Below are 18941 nucleotides of genomic sequence, written 5' to 3' on the forward strand. Positions count from 1 at the left end.
GAATGTAAATGAATCCAGACAAGTGTAACTGTTTGAATTGCTGTTAAAAACTGATATATTAAAACAAATAGAATGCGAATAATTACAAGATTGGTTTTGTATTTATTAAAAAAAGCATATAGTGCAGAGCTTTAGAATACAGGCTTTAGAGCAGAATGCGCAAATGTATGTCTTCACTTTGGTAATATTGATGAAATCACATAATCTTTCTTCCTCAGTTTCCTCTGTTTTGAAGATCAAAGTACTTTAAAATACTGCACAACACATAAAATTCAGTAAATGTTAAGATTTTTTAAATTAATAAATATGTTGTAAAATTCATTAAAAACTTCACTTGAACATTATTTAGTTGTTGTTTATAGGTCTTTTATTTGTCTACATAAGGCATCCCTACATAGGGCCACCCTTTGAGATGAAGAGGAATAAAAAGCAACAATGAGTCTTTGCAGGTGATTAAATGCTGAAGTAAAGATGTTTTTGATAACCACAGAATCAGTTTATACCACATCAGTGCTATACACAACTATTGTATTATATAACAAGACAAAAGCAATTAAACACACCATGTCATTTTTTTTCAAACTATATTTGAAAGCAGTGTCTTTATAATTGTTTTTGTTGTTGGTTTTGGTTTTATGCCAACTCTGATTTAAATTTTTTTTTACCAAATTGACCTTTTTTGAACTAAATGCCAAACATTTTGCCGCTCTTTTTTTTTTTTTTAATTTACATCCACGTTATTTAGTATATAGTGCAACAATGACTTCAGGAATAGATTCCTTAATGCCCCTTACTCATTTAGATCATCCCCCCTCCCACAATCCCTCCAGCAACCTTCTGTTTGTTCTCCATATTTAAGAGTCTCTTATGTTTTGTTTCCCCCACCCTGTTTTTATATTATTTTTGCTTCCCTTCCCTTGTGTTCCTCTGTTCTGTGTCTTAAAGTCCTCATATGAGTGAAGCCATATGATATATGTCTTTCTCTGACTAATTTTGCTTAGCATAATACCCTCCAGTTCCACCCACGTAGTTGCGAATGGCAAGATTTCATTCTTTTTGATTGCCAAGCAATACTCCATTGTATACATATATACCACATCTTCTTTATCCATTCATCCATTGATGGACATTTGGGCTCTTTCCATACTTTGGCTATTGTGGATAGTGCTGCTATAAACATTAGGGTGCATGTGCCCCTTCAAAACAGCATACCTGTATCCCTTGGATAAATACCTAGTAGTGCAATTACTAGGTCATAGGGTAGTTCTATTTTTAATTTCTTGAGGAATTTCCACACTGTTTTCCAGAGTGGCTGCACCAGCTTGCATTCCCACCAGTAGTGCAAAAAAGATCCTCTTTCTCTGCATCCTCGCCAACATCTGTTGTTGCCTGAGTTGTTAATGTTAGCCATTCTGACAGGTGTGAGGTGGTATCTCATTGTGGTTTTGATTTGTATTTCCCTGATGAGTGATGTTGAGCATTTTTTCATGTGTTGGTTGGCCATCTGGATGTCTTCTTTGGAGAAGTGTCTATTCATGTCTTTTGACCATTTCTTCACTGGATTATTTGTGGTTTTGGGTGTTGAGTTTGATAAGTCCTTTATAGAGTTTGGGTACTAACCCTTTTTCTGATCTGTCGTTTGGAAGTATCTTCTCCCATTCCGTCAGTTGCCTTTTAGTTTTGCTGAATGTTTCCTTCACTGTGCAGAAAGAAGCTTTTTTATTTTGATGTTTCCCTTGCCTCTGGAGACATGTTGAATAAGAAGTTGCTGTGGGCAAGATCAAAGAGGTTTTTGCCTGCTTTCTCCTCGAGGATTTTGAAGCCTTCCTGTCTTACATTGAGGTCTGTCATCCGTTTTGACTTTATTTTTGTGTCTGGTGTAACAAAGTGGTCCAGGTTCATTTTTCTGCATGTCGCTGTCCAGTTTTCCCAGCACCACTTGCTGAAGAGACTGTCTTTATTCCATTGGATATTCTTTCCTGCTTTGTCAAAGATTAGTTGGCCATACGTTTGTGGGCCATTTGTGGGTTCTCTATTCTGTTCCATTGATCTTAGAGTCTGTTTTTGTGCCAGTACCATACTGTATTGATGATCACAGCTTTATTGTACATCTTGAAGTCCGTGATTGTGATGCCTCCTGCTTTGGTTTTCTTTTTCAAGATCGCTTTGGCTACTCGGGGTCTTTTCTGGTTCCATACAAATTTTAGGATTGTTTGTTCTAGCTCTGTGAAGAATGCTGGTGTTATTTTGATAGGGATTGCATTGAATATGTAGATTGCTTCGGGTAGTACTGACATTTTGACAATCTTTGTTCTTCCTACTCAGGAGCATGGAATATTTTTCCTTTTTTTTGTGTCTTCTTCAATTTCAACATTTTGCCACTCTTAAACATATCATATTTTGCCTTAAATATACTTGTTTTTATATAAATGTCTACCTCCTTACTAAACTTTTAGCTTCTTAAAGTTAAAGATATAGTCTTATTTATCTAATACATTACAGGCATCAGAAACATGTTTGTTGAATTGGATTGGTTCCATAAATAAAAGTGTTTTTACAAAAAAAAATAATTATAAATGTTATATTGAATATATATGATAACTTAAGTTTTACTCTTATATGTATTTGGTATGTTTTCTTCTTTGCTTATGATTTTCTTTCTGGGTTGCCAGGAATTTAATATGGGGAGTAGGAAGAAGGTGATTATTTTAATGCTCAGAGTATTCTTGATTTACTTTTCACATTTCTACATCTTTTACAAACTTTTCCAGGAGCTTATAAATACTAATAAAAAAAGTATTTTAATTATGCTAAAATTACTTTTAAAAACAGATTTGGGTATGACATTTAATATATTGATAACAACTAAGGGAAAAACAGAACTATTCTGAGATTTGAAAATCTGGTTAATTTTCCTAAGGCTTAATTTAAAAAATGAGTTAAGTCAACTAAAGTACTTGCTAGACTCTGCTGAACAACAAAAACAAAACAAAAAAAAAATGAAATGAAAGTTGCCTCTTTAATGTTGGGTGTGAAAGGAACTGAGAAAGGGGGAAAAAAGAAACTCATTGTTTTTTTTATTTAAACTTTAAATATAACTAAAAAAAGACTTTTCTTAGTGTTAGTAGAAGAACTATTTGATGAAATAGATCCTCAAAAGTTGAGCTTTTATACTCAGAATTTGACATGACAGGACATATGAAAAATAATAAACACTCTTCAAAGGCTTAAGGTCCCAGGACTGATTAAAAAAAAAAAATAGCTATCCACCATTCAGGATCATCCAATTCACTGTTACAGGAATTGTACCTCATTTCATCATCAAAAATAATTAATGTCCAGAAACAACCAAGGCAGAACTTCCAAAACAATGAAGTAAGGAACTCAGGGGGCTTTTCTGCCAGCAAAACAACAATTTAACTGGTGAAAATTACTTAAAAATAGCAATCATTCAGTCTTTGGGAGTTGTTCTAAGTGCATACAGCAAACCAAGAAACATTCATTAGGGAAAATCTACTAAATATCAGAACAGTGAGTTTTTGTGGCATTTGAGCCACAACCCAATCCATTACCTCTCTCTCGTTGCCTTCCCCTCACAGTGCTGTGTTACAGAAGCTACAACCCAAGCATGTGTAGCCAAAAAGCCAACAAGAAGATGAAGTTTCCTCTCTCCCTAACTCCTAGCCTAGAGCTGCAGTTTGATCATGAAGGAGTAGGCCTCTGGTGTTTCTCATCCCCATCCACCCACCCCCACCACCTCCATGTTGTAGGAATTCTGTTCCACATGGGCATGGCTGAGAAGACCACTCCCCTTTTCCCCAACCAGCCCCTACTCTAGCAGAGCAAGCTGAGAATACTGCAGCCCAATTGCCCTGCCCTAACTCACCATGGGGTAGAGGTTCCACACAAAGTAGGGCAAGCCAAGACCAGAGCTGCTCCCCACTTCCATGCCAACTTATAGAGCAGGGTTGTAATTGGGAAAAGAGGGTCTGTGTCCCCAATTCTAGTGCATTGGTGCAGGTGTTCTACCCGGGGGTAAAGGCAGATCATAAGGGTAAAGAGCTCCATAGATCTGAGTGAGAGGACTGACTATTTGTAAGAAGTGTAGAATTCATGCATGATGGTGTACAATACAGATCTTGATGAAGAGAAATTAAGAGGAGGCTGGTAGCCCCATAAAGCATCAAAACAACAGAGCAGCCAAAAGTTTTAAAGAAAGAACCAGTGAAAGAGTCAGCCAAGAAGAGCCCTCCTGGCATCATAATCAACTGTGTGATCAGGAACGTAGTGTGCATGTGCAAGGCTACACCCACTTAGGAGCAATCAGAGCAGGATGTGGGGCAGACTTGAAAGCATTCCCCAAGTTGCACACAGACCCATCAACACAGGGCAAAAGCCTCAGAAGAACAAGGGGCTTCAACACAACCTGTGATCAAACACTTATTGAACAATAATAAGCTACTCTGACTCAGGGGTAACTCCTAGGAAGCAAGCCTCCTATGATATCATGGATATTCCTGGCAGTCTGGAGAACTGTGCAGATGCCCAAGGCTGTGCCATCTTAGGAGCAGAGTGGGAACTTCCAAACTACTAGCCCTGCCTGAATGTGGGGCAAACAAGTAAAATCCCTGAACTAGAATAGCAATGTCCAAGCTACAGATACAGCCAGTAGTAGAGAGTAAAAATCAACTGGCAAAGGAGCCTTAAGTGCAACTTTAACCAATAATTCGCTTATGCTAACCCAAGAGCAACCCCTAAATAATGAGTGAGAAAACATGGTGGGAAAATATGAGTAAGAAAATCAGAGGCTGCACATTGCAGGGGAAAGGACTTAGCAAAATTAGTTCAGCCAAGTCACTAAGCAAATAAGCAATCAAGCAAACAACAGCAGTGATACTGGTAGTGATACTGATGCTACAACAAATAGTTGTAGTTGAGACATGGAAATAAATAGAAAGGTATGACCCATAAACAGGGGAAAAATAGGAAATAGAAAATGCCTTTTATGGGTCCCAGATGATGTATTTAGCAGACAAAGACTCCAAAGCAATATTACAAATACATTCAAAAAACAAAGGAAACCATGCCTAAAGAATGAAAGTATAATGACAGTGTCTCATCATATAGAGAATATTAAGAGAATTTTTTTAATTAAATGGAAATACTGGAGTTGAAAAGTATAATAAACCAAATGAAAATTATTTGAACTGGAAGAAGATAAAAATCAGTGAATTTGAAGATAGATCAATAGATACTATACAAGCTGAAGAACAGAAAGAAAAAACAATAAAAAAATGAGCAGAGCTTAAGAGAATTGGAGGACATGATTAAGCACACCAGATAATATAGGCAATGGGAATAACAAGGAGAGGAGAGCAAAAGAGATAGCAAAAATATTCTAAGATACAATAGCCACAAATTTCTCAAATTAATGAAAAACATTAAGCTACACATTCAAGAAATTCAATAAAGTCCAAGTAGAATAAACACAAAGCAGTCCACATCCAGACATATCATGATTGAAATGTTGAAAGACAAAAAGAAAAAGAAGATCTTGAAAGAAATAAGGGAAAATAACTCATCACAATGGAACCCCAGTAAGATTAATAGTTGACTTCTCATCAGAAATATTGGAGAACAGAAGGCAATAGGGCAACACATTCAAAGTGCAGAAAGTAAAAACCTGTCAATGAACAATCTTATATCCAGCAAAACTATCTTTCAGAAACCAAGGTGAAACACATTCCCAAATAAACAAAAATTGAGAATTTTTTGCCAGAAGATCTGTCTTAAAAGAACTATCAGAGGAAGTTATGAGGATGAAAGCATGTAAACCAGAGAATACTATGAATCCACACACACATAAAAACAAAGAGCATTCGTAAAGGTAATTATGTAGATAATCCCAAAAGATAGTATAATTGCATATATCTTCTCAACTGATTTAAAAAGAATTGCAAAGAACACTATGTACATAATTGTATTGTTGAGCCTAAAACATACTGAAATGTAGTACACTTGACAATATCAGTGCGATAGGCTGTTGTATTGTTGTGAGGTCTTGTATTGGAGTGAGGAAATGACACTAAATAGGAATTCAAATCCACAGGAAGAAATGAAGAGAACCAGAAAGGAAAGAGGTTGAGAAGACAGATTATATATCAGCTAAAGAACAAGAGATATTAGAAAAAATATAAATGTTTGTTCTTTTATCTTCTTTTTAGACATGTCCTCACAATTGCTTATGACTAGCAACTGGTCCCTTTTCCATGCTTACAAAAGTTCACTTACAAAGACAAAGGGCAAGATTTATAATAAAAGTTAAGGCATGTTCGTGTGTGTGTGTGTGTGTGTGTGTGTGTGTGTGTGTGTTGTAGGGAGGGAGCATACAAGCTAAAATAAGCCTCTTGAATCATTACAGTACATAATCTTGCCAGGTGCTATGGTTAATGCAATAAGGAAAACATTATTCTGGGATTTAATGTTTTAATTAATTAATAAGGTACTATTTATTAGTGTTCCTTGCATATTGATTTCCCTGGCATGCAGTAATTGGGATCTTTACTATTATTTGTTTGGTTACATCTTCCCTACTTTCAATATTCATACATCAGTGCTCATGGAGAGGAAGTCTCCTCCATTTAAGATGCTATCTTTGTTCTAGTCCCCAAATTTTCTGTCTTATTAAAAAAATTTGGGTTTTGGCTTCATAAATGCTCAACTCATACCTTATGGCTAAGCTATATAAAATCTTTTACATACTGAGTTTTAAAATGGGGATAGTGTTACCTAACTGGTATAGTGCCATAGTTCTGGAATCAGTCCAAAATTTAATCTTGGTTTTTCCATATACTGTCTATATATTATGTATCTCTAGTTGAGTGAGTGGTCTCAAACACATCATAATACACCTACTTCATAGGGTTATTTTTTATTTTAAACAGAAATACATAGGAAACAAGCATAGCAGATGTTTAATACAATGTTTATTACCTTAAGGCTTAAATGTGAGTGGGGAGGATGCAGAGAACAGAGGGTTGTGACCAGAATAGAATTTATTTTAGAGGACAGTTAGAAAGTAGGATGAGTTAGTACAGTGGTTACATATTATACCTTGTAAAATCTTGTAATCTAGGTGGAAGTGCCTAAAATATGGCAGGCACTGAGAATATAAAAGTTAAGAGGGAAAAACATGATTTTTGCTGTTCTGCTACTTACACACCATTGAGGAAGATAAACATGAATTAGATTATCACACAAACAAAACACAAAATTCATCTGATGTAAGGATAGCTATGTGGTATGATAAGAACATTTAATAAGGAGATTTTTTCTAGCAGAGAGGCCCGAACAGACTTTCTTGAGAGCTGAAGAATAAAATAGTAATTAATAGATGAAAAGAAGAAGATAGAACATACTGGGAAGAGGAAATAACTTTTAAAAGCTTTCAGTCAAGAAAAGTAAGGGAGTATGAGAGACTCAAATTAGGACAGGGAGAGGAAAGTAAAGAAAGTGAAAGAGGGAACAAAGTATAAGATGAGGCTAAGTGAGAAAAGCTAGTAGAATCATGTAGGAAGAATTAGGTAGATTAGGGAGATATTTAGGATTTAGACATAAAAATCGACAGAACATACTGATGAACTGGATGTAGGAAATGAGGAAAGAATTTTTGCAGATCATTCCTAGGTTTCTGGCTTGTAGAAATTAAGGATGGATTTCATTCCTGACAGTCTATCTGTTCAATGAATGAAGACCTCTTTTGAGGAGGAAAATCATGGGTTTGGCCTTGTATGTGTTGAGTGTTGAAATATATTCAAGGTATTCAAGTGTAAATGTCAAGAAGGTAGTTGAATATATGGCTGTAATGTGCTAAATAATTGACTTATTGGTAGTAAATATAACTGTAAGATTTGGGTGAGCTTATTTGGGAAATAAAATGTGCAATGAAGAAAGATGAGGGCTTAGGACCAGAGGTTGAGGACCAATAGCTGGGTTGAGGAGGGTGAACTTACAAAGGAGACTGAGAAGGTATAGCCAGAGGGATAAAAGTAGAACCAGGAAAATGTGATGTCCTAAAATGGAAAAGAAGAGAAAAAAAGGGTCATTGTGAAGTCTACTTAGGAGTGGAATAAATGAGAGCTGAAAAATGTCTAATTTATTGGTAAGAGTTTATTGGCAACCTTTTCAAGAGCTGTTTTGGTGGTGTAATGGGGACAGAAGCCAGATTGGAATAGGTTGAGATGTGAATGGATGGAGTAATTCTCCAGGGATCTCTTGTACTAAGAGCTTTTGTTTAGGATTGTTTTTTCAAGGATAGTTGTTGTTAAGTAAATAGACTTGGAAGATAGGGTTACTGTCTCCTTCTGGAACAGAAAGCAAATTTGTTTGCTGTCCAGTATAATAAAGATAATATCTCCCTCTGGGACAAAGGCCAGACAGGTTTGCCTATAGCCCAAAATAAAAGATTAGAATTCTCAAAGTTCAGAGTTCCTCAGCTGTGATACAAACCCATTGCCTGCAGCATCTACCTGTGCCCCTCTGTATCACCCTATGGGACTTAGGAGGAAAGGGGAACCAGCATCAACATGAAACTCATGCTGCTTCCTGTGGCCTGAAAAATAAAGTCCTTGTCTCTAACCTAAGAGTCTTCTACCAGCATCCATGAAACTGTGATAGGTTAATGTGTTAACCTGTAGGTAGTCAGGGTAAAATGTCAGTCTCTTATAGTTCTTGACAACCATGAAAAAATGGGAATAAGCCAAGTGAATTGTTTCAAATAGTTGGGCTATGAAAGAGACAAGGCAAAACTAATAGGGGATGTGGCATGGAGGGAGTCTTTTATTAAGGGGTTAAGATCTAAGCATGTACAAATAGTAATGAGGAGCCCTTGAAAGGGAGAGATTGAATATATATGAGACAAAGGATAATGGAAGAGGGATAATCTAGGCTAGGAAAAGATCCTACACATAGGTAAGAGGAATTAGACATAGAAAAAGGAACACTTCCTCATTTCTTTATGAGTAACAAAAGAGAATGGAGAAAGAGGGACATAAACTGAAGTGGCTGTTACATTTAGTATCACAAAGTTAAGGAAGCTCTTTTCTGACTACTCTCTTTTCCCTGAGAAGTAGGTAGTCAGATAAAATGCTAGAGGAGGGGAATAGAAAAAGAGAGGAGCAGGAGATTTGAAAGAAAGAGGAGGCTTGAAATAGTCTATGGGGAGAGCAGAAAAAAATGAGCTGAGCAGAGAAATGAAGTAGGAGTTCAGGGTATTTTAAGATCTTATTAGGGGCTAATGGCTATAAACTAGTGGTACCAGTATACCCAATAGTATGACTTTCTCTAGCATCCTCAGGTACAGGCAGAGAAAATAGTTAAGCTCCTCTAAAATTAAGGTTTTGCCCAATGAAACAATGAAGTTTAAAATGTTATTGAAATTCTGGGCCATAGCACTCAAGCTGAATGAGGATAGAGAAGAAAGGAACAGGCTTAGCTAGTGGATTGAGAGAATTTATACATCAGTGGACTACAAGCCCAGTGTAGTTGGAAAGAGTCATTGGGAGTAGTTGAATAAACAAGTTGAAAGGGGAAGAAGTTGCAGCAAGAAGATTTAGGAGTTGTATTCATTCATTCACTAGTTCTTTCATCCATTCAATAAACCTCAATTCACATAACAGTATGTGCTATCTAAAAATTATTTTCCTCTTGTTGGTATGCCTCTTGAGATGTGTAAATTTACCTGCCTAGGTATGATTTCCTTGGGTTTACATTATTGAGACTGATCCTTCTTGACAGCTAGGGAAGGCCAACCAAAAGTAGCAAGGAGAAATCAGCATTTTAGTTTTTATACTGTGTTCTCTGAATGCAGTAAATAACCATTTATCCACTTGTTCTTATGGTAGTTGTTAAAAACAACACTTAGAAAGTTATATCTAAAAATTTCTACTTGGATAACCACCATTAATTGCTGTTTTTAACATTATTAATACATTTGTCATGTTAGTTGTTGCTAGTAACAGTAAATCCAAGTTTAATGAGGAAATGGCTGAGTACTATAAAAAAGAATACAAGCTTTAGAAGTAACTATCAATACTTACTGTAAAAAAATGGATATTAAATGCCATAATGAATGTAAAGTGCTTAACACAAAATTTAGCATATAGTACACATTCAATTAATAGTGTCTATTATTTTTATCATGGTCATCATCATTATCATCATCATCTATGTTCAAAATTCTTGATTCCAACTGAAAAAATTTCAACTTCTACTGGATTTTGCAAAATAGGAATTTATTGGCTCATGTAATTAAAAAGACCAAAGGTAGATGCACTAGCTGTATTCAAGTATTGAAACTATATTGACAATATCATTTCCTGGCTTTATATTGGCTTCATTTATAGCAAGTTTTCCCCTCATGAGAATAAGATGCCCTGTATCTTATCAGCTAACCAATAGCGGTGAAAGAAAAAGTGTCTCTTTTTTAATAGTTGCAGCAATGGGGTGCCTGGGTGGCTCAGTTGCTTGATTATCCTACTTCAGCTCAGGTCATGATCTCACAACTCGTGAGTTCAAGCCCCACGTCTGGCTCTGTGCTGACAGCTCAGAGCCTGGAGCCTGCTTCGGATTCTGTGTCTCCCACTCTCTCTCTCTCTCTCCCCTCCTCTGCTCATGCACTCTCTGTGTGTGTGTCAAAAATAAATAAACATTAAAAAAATAGTTGCAGCAAAAGTCTTAGAGTTGTTCCATTGGCCTATCATTGATTACATGTTTATCATATGTCCAAGGAAATGGAATATTCTGATTGGCCTGCCTAGACCTGGGGAATGGGGACATCGTCAACCAAACACAGGGACTAAGAGTAGATTGGGGATGGTTTTTCCATAGTTAAGTCAAGGTACTGCTACCAGAAAAAAGATGTAATAAATACCAAACAGGCAAAATAGCAGATTTCCAATCCTGCACATGTAATCCTGTGCAGTAATACAAATGTAATACTTCAAACAGGAAAAGAGTTGAAAGTGAATTTTAAATTGTCACCCACTCAGCAAAAGCCTGTTTATAGAATGTAGCCCGTGTGCTTCTTAAAGTGAATAAACCGAGGTCCTGCCATACTAATATGCACAGATTGTTCCATAGGTAAGGATGTCCATAGAAAACATCCCACCTCAACTTCTGTATAATTAAATTGTCAAAACATTTGAAGAAAAATACAACTGAATTTAATTATCATGAGAAAGATGATCACTAAAGCTGTTAATTATCTCCAGCAACATGGTACAACAGAAAGAGAAGTAAACATCATAAAATATAAATCTACCAAAAATATAATAATAATAATAATATTTACCGCATATTGAATGATTAGTGTGTGTATTCTAAAAGCTTTTTATCCATTTCTTCATTTTATTACCGATTCTATAAGGTAAGTATTATGTTCCTTTTATACATGGGGAAACTGAGGGTCAGTGATTAAATAATTTGCCTTGAATGTGTGCAGAGCAACATATGAGTCTGTTCTATTTGCTTCCAAAGCCTGTATTATTGTTAGTAGCCTGATGACTTAACCTCATATTCCTTCTTTCTAAAGTAGGGGATTTCGATTTATTTATCTTTAAGGATACTTACCTCTTAAAACTCCCATGATTTGGGGCACCTAGGTGGCTCAGTTGGTTGAGTGACCGACTGTTGCTTTCAGCTCAGGTCATGAACTTACAGTTCGTGGGTTCGAGCCCTGTGTGGGGCTCTGCACTGCCAGGGCAGGGCCTGCTTGGAATTATTTCTCCCTCTCTCCCTGCCCCTCCCCAGCTCTTGCTTCCTCTTTCCCTCTCAAAATAAATAAATTAACTTAAAAATATCCTATGATTATGTAAAGGTTCACCTTTAATTTCCCATCATTAATTTTGTGTATCTTTTAAGAAGGTCTTGAAACAATTTTATCACCTCGTTATTTTTTTTAAGTTTATTTATTTTTGAGAGAGAGAGCACGCGCGCACTCAAAAAAGCAGGGAGGGATAGAGAGAAGGAGAGACAGAATCCCAAGCAGGCTGCGCACCGTCAGCGCAGAGCCTGTTGTGGGGCTCAAAGCCACGAACCGTGAGATCATGACCTGAGCCAAGATCAAGAGTTGGACACTTAACCAGGTACGCCACTGAGGCACCCCAACCTTTTTATTTTAATGTAAATCTTAAATCATAAAAAATAATGACTATTTTGGTAAAAAAAAAAAACACTTCAGTGTGCATGCATATCATAGTACTATTGTACAATCATGAAGGAAACTGTGCTTTTGCCAAATCTTTCATCAGGACCTCACATACAAAGAAAAAAATTTGCCAAATACACAAAGTGACTAATGTTAGAAGAGAGGGAAAAGCACCACCTGAATTTCTGCACTGGTGTACCATTTTATGTATGGAGTGTTTTGTTTGGTTGATTTTTGGGTTTTGTTGTTGCTGTTGTTGCCAAGTATATCTCTGCATTCTTGCTTGGACTCTTTTTCCACATTTGTTTTTTTGCTTGTTTTCTTTAGCCAAGACAGCAGAAGAGATGATTTATTGTACATGTGTTACATTCAGCCACAAATGAAAACAGAATTAGTCCCGAAAGTCACAGACAGGTCCAGGGCAAAGAACAAAAACGGACTGTTTTGATATGAGCGAGGCAGGTCTCTCTAAGGTGGTCATTACAATCAATGGCATGCATGGTCTAGATCCATTGAATCAAGCTCTAGAAAGTAGGCATGTAGTCCAACAATTGGTTCCAAGGTCTCTGGCCTCTAGCTTTCCTTATTTCTGCTCCTGTGACTCCGTGGGACCACAGGATAGTGGTTTACTTGTACCTCTGCCTCATCTTTCTCCTTTTACGCTTCAGCCTGTGCATTCGCTTCTTCCTCCACTTGGCTCTCACAGCATGGAGGTTTCCGAGAAGACCGTGCTAAGGCCGAGAGATTTGTTTCCACATTTGAGTCTGAATTCTAGTCAATACTGAAAAAGCCATGAAAAATCCACTTAGCTGTTGCAAATAGCTTTGTCTTGTTTAAATTTTTATGTAAGATAAAAATAAAAATTTGAGTAATTTTTTTGCTTGGTAAACTCACTGTAAACTGTGAGAAAAGATGTAAAGCAAAAAGAGATGCTGGTGTTCCTTTCAGTTTGTTAAATGTACTCATTCTGTGAAAAATGAAAACGTGTTACATGGTTTTTCTTTTTTCAGACTTCAAATATGTAAAATTTCTCTGCCAAATAAGCAGCATTAGACAGATGCTAGCTATCAATAATATAATAATAACTAGAAGGAGTGTAGTATAGGGATTCATGGTGAGGGAGTATAGTATAGTTAATAATTAATTACTCTTAATGGAGTAAGAGTGTCTGGATTCATATCACAGCTCCTTCATTCACTAAGAATAAGTCAATAACCAGACATTTAATACCTGTGAAATTTAGTTTCCTTATCTGCAAATGAGGGAAAATAATAACGCCTCCACAGTTTGTAGAAAGATCAAACAAGATAATGCTTGTAAAGCACAGTGCCTGGCACACAGTAGGCACTTAGTGTGAGCTTTTCTATACCATAAATAATACTGCCACTACTATTACTCTGAAAATTATAAGCATGTGAGAGGGAGTCAAGGACTCAAGAACTCATCTGTTTATATTACTCTCTACTATTAAAATACAATGGTTTGGCTAGCAGCTACTATATCTTGTAATCTAGTCTAGAATTTATTTATAAATATTTGAACAAATTCACAACTGTACTCATGGAGGAATAAAATATTTGATGTTATGTGTAAGTTTTGTTTATTTTGTGTGGGTATTTCCTAATATTTTGTTATTATAAAATATTTCTGTGGTTAATTCAACAAATATTTATTATTAATAGGCCAGTCACAATACAATATACTAAATACTAATGTAAAAATTTATAAGACACGGCCTTTCCCGTCCTATCAAAGCTAGTGACAGGAAATAGATATACAAAGAAATAATTTTACAATAAAATATTGTGGTAGGCAGAATAATGCCTCCCCAAAGATGTCCATATCTTAATCCTTAGAATTTGTGAATATGATAACTCACATGGCAAAAGAGATTTTGCAGGTGTGATTAAATTTAAGGACCTTGAGATGGGGAGATTATTCTGGATTGTCCCATTGGGCTCGACCTGATCACATGGGTCCTTAAAACCAGAGAACCTTTCCCTACTGAGATCAGAGAGAAAAGTTAACTACAGAAGAATGGTCAGAAAAACTGCAACATTGCTGGTTTTGAAGATGCAGGAAGGGGGTCGAAGCCAAGGAATATGGATAGCCTTTAGGAGCTGGTAAAGGTAGGCAACTAGATTCTCTCCTAGAACCTCTAGAAAGAAATGCAGTCCTGCTGAGATTAAACTACAGAACTATAAGTTGATAAATTTTTGTTGTTTTAAGCCACTAAGTTTATAGCAATTTCTTTTATATATATATATTTCTTTATATATACTTATTTGTTGATTATTTATTTATTTATTTATTTCATATATATATTTCTTTTATATTTATTTTTTTATTTTTTTATTTTTTGTTTATTTTCTGTGAGACAGAGCACAAGCAGGGGAGGGGCAGATAGAGAAGGAGGCACAGAATCTGAAGCAGGGCAGGCTCCAAGCTCCAAGCAAGTGTTCAGCACAGAGCCCGATGTGGGGCTAGAATCCACGAACCATGAGATCATGACCTGAGCTGTCACTTAGCCGACTGAGCCAGCCAGGCGCCCCTACAGTAATTTCTTATAGCAGCAATAGAAAACTAATACAAACACAATAAATTGTTTTTATTTAAGGATTATATGTGAACAAATAGAAAATAGAATCATTTTCCAAATTTGTGTCAGGAGAGCTAAGGAGATATTTCCAAGAATACCTACAAAAGTCATGTTCCAAAGTGGATCACATGCGCTTTCCAAAGCCAGCTTATGGTAGAGGGAATTTTATTACTCTTAGACTTACTATCGCTGGAGCTGTAGGTGGGGTATGCCTCACCTGAGGAATACGGGCTGGAATAAGGTTCCAGGCTGGAATAAGAAGAAAGAGGATGCTTAATAATATTCAAAACAGAAATACTAACCCCATTAAAATCTATACATTGCTTTGAAATTAATATAATAAAAATAATTTGGAAAATAAAGATCATCTTTTATTTGTCAAGAAGTGAGAAAGGTAGAAAATCTATCAAGATATTGCTCTAATGCTTGCCAGACACATGATCAATTTTCTCCATTTATTCAACAAATATGTATTGAGCTCCTTCTATGTGCTGCTATTCCCAAGACAGCCCCTGCTGTATACTAATATTAGAGGATATCTATCAATGGCCAGCAAAAAACAGATATTGTCCCTATCCTCATGCACAGTGATAGAGACATTCATCAAATAATCACACACACACATTTACACTGATTCAGACAGAATACATTGAAGGAACATTATATAGTGCTATGAGACTGAGTTGAAGCTTAAGCTGAGACTGAATGAAGAGCAGGCATTAACTGAGCAAAGAAGGGAGGGAAGAGTGTGGCAGGCAGAGAAAACAGCAAGTACAAATACGTGGCAGGCAAAAGCACAGCCTGTTTAGGGGCGCGCAGGTAGCTCAGTTGATGAAGCGTCTGACTTCGGCTCAGGTCATGATCTCATAGTTCATGGGTTCAAGCCCCAGATCGGGCTCTGTACTGACAGCTCAGAGCCTGGAGCCTGCTTCAGATTCTGTGTCTCCCTCTCTCTCTGCCCCTCCCCTGCTCACACTCTATCTCTCTCTCAAAAAATAAATAAACATTAAAAAAAAAAAAAAAGCATAGCCTGTTCAAGAAGTTAAAGACCCATGTGGCTGAAACAGAGAAAGACAAAAGGAGGCTGATGACAGGACTAGGCCAGAGACCCAGAGAGAAGCCAGACTAAGCAGGGCCTCATAGATCATGTTAAAAAGTTTGGTCTTTATCCTGGGGGGGGGGGGGGGAGGGGGGGAGGGAGGGGGGGTTGGTGATTGCATTTGCGATTTAAAAGGATCACTTTGGCTGTGGTGTGGTAAATAGCTTATAGAGGAGCTAAAGAATATGTGCAAAAGCAGTTAGGAAACTTGGAATAGTCAAGGCAAGAGATCTTAGTAGATTATTTTGGGATTACAGCAGCAGATGGAATAGCAATATATACAATAAGGAAGTATTTAGAAGGTAAAATAAAAAGGGTATATGTTGATGAGCTTGCTGTAGGGGGGAGGACGAGGGAGGAGTCATGAATGCCTCAGGTTTCTCACAAATCATCCAGACAGTGTAAGTTCTATTGTAAATAAGAATTTGTAAAAAATTACTGAATTGAATTTACTTTTGATATCTGTATGAAACAGACCAGAAAAAGCAAAATTCTGTTCCTTGTTGTGGTGGTTTTGTAACCTTACATGTATTTCATTTTATCTACCATATCCACTACTCAAATCATAATATATTTCTTTCTTCATACAATTTTCCTAATTTTAATGTATCGTAGTAATTCTACGTAACTAACCCAACTTACCAGTTTTGTAAGCTTAAAAAAAAAATCATTAAATCTGCTAATTGATGGAAAGAAGGGAGAGATCAAACTAATCAATTGTAACCATGCAGGTCTTTATCTCAACTACTGAATCTACAGTGGAGTACTGATGGCAACTACTACTTGACCTCAGGAACCAACTGTTAAATTCTCAGGAACGTTGTAAGCTAGCTGTTAAGGAGCTTGAAAGTGAGCGCAGCAGGAGCACTAGCTACAGAAACTGGAAAACACTACAAAACTGGCAAACAATTCAAATTAGAAATCCACCTACCCCAACTCCCACCCCCCACAAAGCCTTATGAAACACTTACCAGCACACCAATGTTTGTACCTCTTAGAATTGTGGTATTTGAGATGGGTATTCTGGATATAGGAAATACTGTGATAAGATTGACTATAATCTCACTGATTTAAAAATGTTGCAGGAGGGGGGCGCCTGGGTGGCTTAGTCGGTTGAGCATCCGACGTTGGCTCAGGTCATTGAGCCTGGAGCCTGCTTCAGATTCTGTGTCTCCCTCTCTCTCTGCCCCTCCCCGGCTCACACTCTATCTCTCTCTCAAAAAATAAATAAACATTAAAAAAAAAAAAAGCATAGCCTGTTTGAACTCACAGCTGGTGAGTTCAAGCCCCTCGTCGGGCTCTGTGCTGACAGCTCAGCCTGGAACCTGCTTCGGATTCTGTGTCTCCCTCTCTCTCTGCCCCTGACCCACTCACATTCTGTCTCTGTCTCTCTCTCTGTCTCTCTCCCTTTCAAAAATAAATAAGCATTTAAAAAATAAAAATAAAAATGCTGGGTGTCTGGGTGGCTAAGTCAGTTAAGCCTCCGACTCTTGATTTCAGCTCAGGATCTTGCAGACGGTTGGTTGGTCATAAGATCGGGCCTGGGTCGGGCTCCACTGGGTGTCGGCCCGCTTAAGATTCTCTCTCATTCTCCCTCTGTCTTTCCCGTGAGACTGTATGCGTACTCTCTCAAAAAAACAAATAAATAAAATATGCTGCCTATTTTCCACATTCTTAAATGTTTTTCCTTTAGGATTGTTTGAAACCCATCTAATTCATTGCTGAATATCTTGGATGTTTCCACAGAACTTCATTTGTGAAGATATGCCACTTTAAGCATTCTTCTAATTTTTATTTTTTTCTTTCCTTTAGATTGCCCAGATTAAGAAGTGCTGCAGTAAAGTGGCAAAATTTTAGTAATTATTGAATCTGGCTCTAGGTGTATAGGAGATCAGAGTACCATTTGTCTCTAATTTTGTGTGTGCTTGAAGTTTTTCATATTAAAATCAGAAGCAGGCTGCAGCAGCCACATCTTGCCCAACCCAGTCCTTACTGGATCTTTCACTTCCTGTCTCAATCCCAACAGGTATTCTCAGGATCTGAGCTGATGTTATCCATTGCTGCCTCCCCATCTGGCCTCTAGGAGTTAACTAATTCCTTATTTTGATTTAAGTCTTGCAACACCTACTTCTTCCCCGAAAAACCCACAAGCAGTCTGTAGAAAAATTTAAAGTAAATCTTCAGAAAGAACCATACCAGATTAGGGTAATTTCTTTGTACTACAACCACAAAAATACTGAAAAAAAAAAGTCTTAAAAATCTTCAGTAACCACAGAAAACCCCAAAGTACAACGAGTGCACAGATTAAAAGAAATTGAAAAAAGTAAAAAAGAAAACAAAAAACTTTAATAGAAAGTGAAAAAGAGGCCAGAAATGCTATCAACAATGCAAGACACTTGAGGAGTAGAGAGAAGTGGGGGACCAGAAAAATTTTAAACTAAATCAAGTAGTCTTCAAGTTCTGTCCTAAAGAAAAGAAGGGCTTGATCTCAGGCAAGAGCGAGACTTTTTTTTTCTTTTATAATATAGTATATTATTTATGGAACACAAAACAATATGAGAAGCTGAGAAACATAAAATTCACCTAGTCACAGCACATCAGTGACATTTTCTTGGGAGTTGGCTTCCAGGTGGACTTTCGGACTTCTTGTACAAATGTATTCCAATTTGAAAACTTTGTCTCTTCTGATGGGATTAATAAGAGGCGCTTAGGATGTTCGTAGAATTTGGACAAGAGAGTATGCAAGGCCCTACACTGAGGTCTCCTTAGCTAGGGCTAAGAATGAAAGATCACAGCAGTAATGGCTGAGGATTGCTCAACGGTAGCAATAAGACTTGCTCAAGTCAGCTGAGTCTAGGTTCCTTAAAGTCTTAGTGTCAAGGGAATGGACTAAACAGCTTACTTACACAAGACAGAGCAATCTGAGGCCCTGCCTCAAAACAGGAGATTGGTAGAAAGGTGATTTTGAAATCATGGTAAATGATAAAGGCAGTACAAACATGATTCCTCATTTAGGGACCTGTCTTTTATAATCCCAG

The 18941-nt window shown here is 37.0% G+C and overlaps 1 protein-coding gene across 1 annotated transcript in view; it reads left to right on the plus strand.

Annotated features, from left to right (window-relative positions):
* Positions 1 to 18941, plus strand: part of FAM241A (family with sequence similarity 241 member A) — a 47857-nt gene that overhangs the window by 23272 nt on the left and 5644 nt on the right. The window lies entirely within an intron of this gene.

Source organism: Lynx rufus, unplaced genomic scaffold, assembly GCF_022079265.1.
Source record: "Lynx rufus isolate CCGP_SWC_20201006 ecotype Redwood Valley unplaced genomic scaffold, mLynRuf1.p SCAF_3, whole genome shotgun sequence".
NCBI lineage: Eukaryota > Metazoa > Chordata > Mammalia > Carnivora > Felidae > Lynx > Lynx rufus.